Here is a 6,483-nt window from a genome sequence, read left to right on the forward strand (position 1 = left end):
CCCCCCTGGCAAAACTTTGCTAGACCCGCCCCTGCACAGTTACCAGCTGTCAGCTATGTAAAAAAGGATCCTGGTGTTATTTGTCTCTCAGAAACAGTTCATAACTTCCCTTCAACTCATTCATGTCACCTAAAAGGTAAACCTGTTTCTCCATCACCTGTTCAGCTCTGATTCAGTAAGGACATCTCCTGATTTCATCCTCATGTTTCCCTCTCACCAGATAACCAAACCATATCATGACCAGCAGGTTTACAGCTGTGGCTCCAGCAAACATCAGCTGATACTAGAAATTAATATTAAATAAATTCTAACAACAGCTGATCAAGCTTTAACGTGCTGCTGTTGTTTAGCGCGACATCCGCTGGTTTCCTCTTTCGGCGCAAAGTGGGCGATAAACAAACAAGAGAGCCGATCAGCTGATCATTGATCAGTTTTCATGATTGAAGTAGAAATGGGAGAGGGAGGGTGAGAGGATGAGAGAAGAAGAGGCAGCTGTGCAGCAAAGACACAGAATAACTCCAGCTTTGTGCCTTTTTCATTGTAGCTGAATTACGGGACAAACTGTTCCTTTTCACCTCAATAAGAAACGCGTAATATTTTCTCTGAATACCAGGCGGGACGGTTGGCAACTCTAATAACTTATAAACAAAATAAAGTTCAACATCAGTAACATCATAGCACCCACCCAGCTGTATAGAAACTCCGTCAAGCTAGCACGCAGTATGGAAAAAGTCAGAATAACGAAAATAAACTCCACCTAAACTTGGTTCATATCTGACCCAGATAGACTGCAGGTCATAACTTCTTACCTGAAGTTCAGTTCACACTTGGACCGGTGGCCGCCTCGGGTCTCTTTTCCTCCCTTTCCCTCATCCACCTGCCGGCCTCCACCACTTGCTAATGTTACTGAATCTGTGGAAGCTCCGCGATAGCCACCACACGAAGTAACGAGTAACGACCCTATCTAAATCCCAGTAACGACTAACGCGTTCCTGATTTTGGCATAATAACTAGTTACCGTGCTCGTTACCACAATAATAACGTAGTTACTGTAACGCGTTACTTAATAACGCGTTAGTCCCAACACTGGTTATTTGTATAATTAAAGGAAAAAAACAGAAGGAAAAATGGAATGGTCAAAAAAAATTACAGTATTATATGTACCATGATTTCAAATGCACAATATAATACATTTTCACTTTTTATAAGTGTTGCTAATTTGACAAAGTGCATCAAAATAGCTACTAAATTATTTTATGATTGTTTTAAGAAGGTAAATTATGATAGGTATTTGTCAAATCTGCTAACCTGTAACACACTGAATTTGTTACTTTTATTCATCTCCAGGTGTAGCTGCATCATCTCTCAGCTTTTTCTTGACTAATATTTACATTTTGGGTACATTTCATGTTTTTAGTCTTTCAGACTAATCTTATCTTTAATCATGCTTGTAAAAGATGATTTTTAAGCTCTTTAACATTTTATACAATGTTACTACATACCTATAAATTATCCATGCATGACTTTTTACACAGTGCGTGTGGGTGTGCGTGTGTGCGCATGTGCACGTGCGTGCACGTTTTAGGGGGTGGGGGGATAAAAGTCCAGCTGACTCTTTTTCCTACCTGGTGATAACACTGTCATAAAACCATGTCAATAATTAATGTGGCCTTTTGTGTGTTTTCCTTACACACAAACACACACACACATCTGGTGTTACTAGACAGAAAGTGTGTGTGCGTATTGGTGAGAGGGAGCAGAGCTGTTCAGACTTCGCCCTACCTGCAGGAAACTGTCGCTCAGTCACTACATTGCCAACACTGCAACCAGCCGAGGAGCTTCGCACCAGCCCCTGAGTACAAACTGGGGAAACTGTGAGGAAGGTTCACAGCTGGTGTGGGTGGGAGGCACACAACAGCCTAATAGTCTTCACTAATCCCAGCTCTGTTCAATACAACATTTCCTTACAAGAGCAACAAGACAGGAGTGACTGTGGTGAGTGTGCTGGTTTACCTGAGGCTGAGAATGGTTTTTGTATTGCTTTCTGTGTTTTGGCCAGTGTTCACTTTGACAGACACACACCCACTGAGTCTTTCCAGTTTCCAAGGATCACCACACTGGGAGTAATGCTGCTGGGACAGTTACTGCCTCTCCTGTGGGATTAACCCTCTTCTGTTTAAAGGTCAATCTTTGTCTTGTCTGGTTAGTTTCACCCTGCAATCTTAAACTTTTTACTTATATCACATTAATAGTAATGGGTGGAATATTCAGTTCCAATTTGCTGTTAGCCAATGCATTTTCTTGCTGATGCTCCATCCAGGGACATGACACTGGCATTGTGATGCTAACCACTGGTTTTGGCCCATCTCACCAATCTGGCCAGATATTTTGAGTTCTCTGCTCGATGGTAATGACAGAACAGCCGGGGTGTTTCTTTGGTACTGTTCTCCTTCTGACCACGGTTAACTCTTTTAGTTTTATCACTCTCTTCTGCATTACATCAGTTTTAAAGCAACCTTTTTTAACCTTTATCTAATCCCATATTTCAAATGAATAGATTCACTTGTGACCACTTTGTCCTATATTTTGACTACTAATCAATCCATCACAATGATAGTTTGACGTCTGAGTATTGGAATGCAAGATGGCCTGAATGAGTCAAGCTACAGGAGAGAAAAGTGAAAAACCCCAACACTGCTGCTTCAAGCTGCTGACGCTCCACACACTGAATGTGAGTTTGAGCAAAAACACGCCTCAAAGGAAGTATCAGCCACCTTTAAACCGAGCTTTAAAGAACCCGTGTGAGTCATTCTTACAGGAGCGAGATCAGAGAGCTTCAGAGGTTCTCTGCAGTCTGCACTCGGAGAAAACTCAAACTATTCTGTCTGGATCATCAGCAGCCAGTGTGTGTCATTTGCAGAGACTCAGAAAAACACACCAACCACAGTTTCAGACCCATTGATGAAGCTGCACAACAACACAAGAAGGAACTTCAGGAAATTTCGGAGATATTAAAGAAGAAGTTGAAGGTTTGTGAAGAAGTCCAAGTGAAGTTTGATCAAACAGCAGAACACATTAAGGTCCAGGCCCGACACACAGAGAGGCAGATTAAGGAGCAGTTTACGGTGCTTCACCAGTTTCTAGCAGAGGAAGAGGAGCCCAGGCTGGCTGAACTGAGGGAGGAAGAGGAGCAGAAGAGTGGGATGATGATGGAGAAGATGGAGGCTCTGAGCAGAGAGATAGCAACTCTTTCAGACACAGTCAGAGCCACAGAGGAGGAGCTGAGAGCTGAAGACGTCTCATTTCTGCACAACTACAAGAATGCATTGGAAAGAGTACAATACTGCCCCCTGCTGGATGATCCACAGCTGCCCTCAGGAGCTCTGATAGACCAGGCCAAACACCTGGGCAATCTGACCTTCAACATCTGGAACAATATGAAGGACATGCACTGAAAAAAGTTCTTTCAATTTACTTGATTTTATTGTGTACATCGGTCCCACATAATATGAATAAGTATGACTGACTTAATTTTCCACTTTCCCTCAAGTAATTAATGCTTTTATTTGCCAGTGGTACGCAATGATATTATGTAATGTAAACACATTGCAATTATGTTCTTGCAAGACAAATTATGGCTTTAAATCCTACTTAATTTTTTCAATTGAAATATTAACTGATCATTATTGACAAAAAAGGCAAAGACTGAGTGCTACTGAACAATACACCTTTATAAAACTGTAACAGCAGTGAAAGCAGCAATTCTGCCATGAACAAGTCCAAAATCGCATCCATATAAACTTGTTAACACATTTTTAAAGATAGCCCGCAGAACTAACTAAAAGAAAAAGTTAGTTTGAGAATATATTTGCAAATGTTTCACAAAAAACTGACCTTAGCAGCAAATAAAAGAAAGTGCTTATAGATGATCCTGTCATCTCTTACATATAACATTTGTATTAATTACACAATTGAAAATGTAAACTAAATTAAGACTACCTGAAAAAAAGCAACACGCTTTTATGAATAAACAGATTTACACAAATATAACTTGTGTGTTATTTGACAACAGTTTCAGCTTCTGTACAAGTATTTACCTGTACAAGATTTCAACTAAGTTGAGCCTTAAATGACATTGTTACACAACTAATACCAAACACCTACATGAATTTTAATATTCATTTTAAACATGTAAGCAGGACATTAAGGTTGATTTAGAACATATTGCTAAAAATCGTCAGTAAAAATTTCTTACAACACGATACCAAAAGGAAAAATCATCCTGCATTGCAGTCACATGAGGGGAAAGCAATAAAAACATAAGCAGTATAACGTTACTGAACACAAAATGAAAAACTGCAAAGAATTGCAGAAGTGCAGTCTTTGACTTCTCAATGAAACAGATGGTTTTTTTAAAGCAAGAACTTTAGAGAGTTTAGCTCCATCCAGTTCCATGAAAACCTTCTGGAAAACATCAAAGTTGTAGCGAAGGTCCGCAGGGTAGGCAAGGTTTAATGCATACATGAGTCCAAATAGCATTATCACAGCAAATGCTACATTATCCAAATTCTTCGCCACCCTGATGCCTGCAAGGACAACTCTTGTTCATCTGCTGAAGTTTGCTCTTTAAGAAGATAAATTCAAACAGTGGTGTCTTCAACAGTCTCACTGATGGCACGTTCTTCCATGCCCTGTAAAAAAGAAGCCATGTTAGTCATTTCATGCCAAGTAAGTAATATGACACACTGTGGAAAGTCCGAAAAAAAAGAAAAAAAAAAGACAAGTACATACCACATACTCCTGGATAAGCATGCCAGGGTCTTCACCCATGTAGATTCACACTCAGCATCAACATCTTCACACTGAAATGAAATGTATGTAATTAGCATCTTCATTCAGCCCTTGTCCTTCATTTAAGTTTTACTAGTGTACTTTACATGAATGTTTTTAAAGTAAAGGCACACAAATTAATAATAGGTTTACTGGCAATTAATAATAAGTTGACAAAGTGAAGGTTAAAAAAACAAGCAGATGTAAAAATACAAAATGAGAGAATTTATCATGGGAAACATTTGAAATCTTCCACAATTGTAAAGTTTCATCCAAAGAGGATCGTGTTAAGTGAATGTTGAGGCTTTATCACTTACATTATCCATTTATGCCACAATTCTTTTCAGTATTAGTCCAAGCTCTCCTCTTCTGTTGACCAACTTCACCAGGTTGTCCAAGTGGAGAGCCAGCTGAGCCAGGAACTTTGTCTGAGGGGGGATGGTGGCAATTCTCTTAAACTCAGCGTTGATCTGAAAAAAATGAGCACAGAGGAATGAGCTTCAAAGGTTTAATACCTGGAAGAAGGCCGCAATCACTCATGCTGAAGAAATGGGCTGTCAAATAACAACTGTGCCTTAACCATTTTAGGCTAATACCACAAGAACACCGTGTATGAGGCAAACCTTACCTCATGGAAATCAATTAGAGCAGGCCATCTTGCCATGAAAGCCTCCACCATTGGTGCATCACGAACAACTTCATGTCTTCTGTATGAAAAAGTCTTTTCCATCTTGAGTTTCACCAACTCTGTTACTCTTTTTTTATGTCCATGTGGTGGGCTTTGACATGTCAATAGCTTTAAGAGTCCCTTTGTCTGCTACTTCTGAAACTGAGGTGAGGTTAAGAAACTCATTCCCAAGCAAGGAATCCATAAACTGAAGTCTGAAACTGCCCTGAAGACAACACTGTCTCTTGACTTCAACGATGAGATCCTCAGTTGATTCAGGCGCTCCATTAGAGAGTGAGCCTTCGACAGGTTCCGTCAGCCAAAACAGTCTTTAGGACCATAGGACTCCCCATAGGACTCTGTAGGCAAAAAAGAATTACATATCAGACATTCAGAAAGAATCCTTTCAGTTTAGTTTTCATAAAGCTATCCATACCCAATACTCAAAGTTATAAAGATCAGACATAAAAAAAGAAGAATTTATTTAATGAAATACATGCTACTGAAGCTATTACACTTATATGAACACCTTTTATTTCTATATGCCTTTTTAAAGTCACAATGTGGACTGATCCAATCTCATAGTCAACCAATGGATAAGTATCAAGGAGTTCACAGAGTGTAAATTCTTGTGGATACTGGGCTGAGCTCAAAAGCTCTGTGGTGCTCTCTGTACCAGCCACCAAGCTCTCTGACAATGTAGAATATGCTGTGGTACAATGCAGATATGGTTTTTCAGTATTCTGGCAATCCACCTGCTGCCCTTTGGGCCAGTACCATTCCATTTCTATACGTTATGCCCTTTAATGTCACACACTGTGCAAGGTTGACCTCTAGAATGTCAGGGAATATGTACCTAATAATAATAAGCTATCTCCTCTTTAAGCAAATCCACTAGAAAGGCAGATACAGCTGAGACCTCTAATTCAGACTTGCCAAGAGATGGGGAGTTTAGATGGTAAGCTATCATCATCTGATGTTTTGAC

The 6,483-nt window shown here is 39.9% G+C and overlaps 1 pseudogene across 1 annotated transcript; it reads right to left on the bottom strand.

Moving 5' to 3' along the window:
* Positions 1-4,129: 4,129 nt before the first annotated feature.
* On the bottom strand, positions 4,130-6,282 carry LOC147334741 (uncharacterized; annotated as a pseudogene). Its single transcript, XR_015128363.1, has 5 exons — positions 6,253-6,282; positions 5,459-5,647; positions 5,148-5,300; positions 4,792-4,862; positions 4,130-4,691 (listed from the first exon to the last, which is right to left on the bottom strand). The product of XR_015128363.1 is annotated as an uncharacterized LOC147334741 (transcript).
* Positions 6,283-6,483: the final 201 nt, after the last annotated feature.

This window comes from Aulonocara sp. 'chitande type north' Nkhata Bay, linkage group LG3 (genome assembly GCF_057382095.1).
Source record: "Aulonocara sp. 'chitande type north' Nkhata Bay isolate Kocher_YH1m ecotype deep benthic linkage group LG3, A_spYH_male_GT1.1, whole genome shotgun sequence".
In the NCBI taxonomy this organism is placed as follows: Eukaryota; Metazoa; Chordata; class Actinopteri; order Cichliformes; family Cichlidae; genus Aulonocara; species Aulonocara sp. 'chitande type north' Nkhata Bay.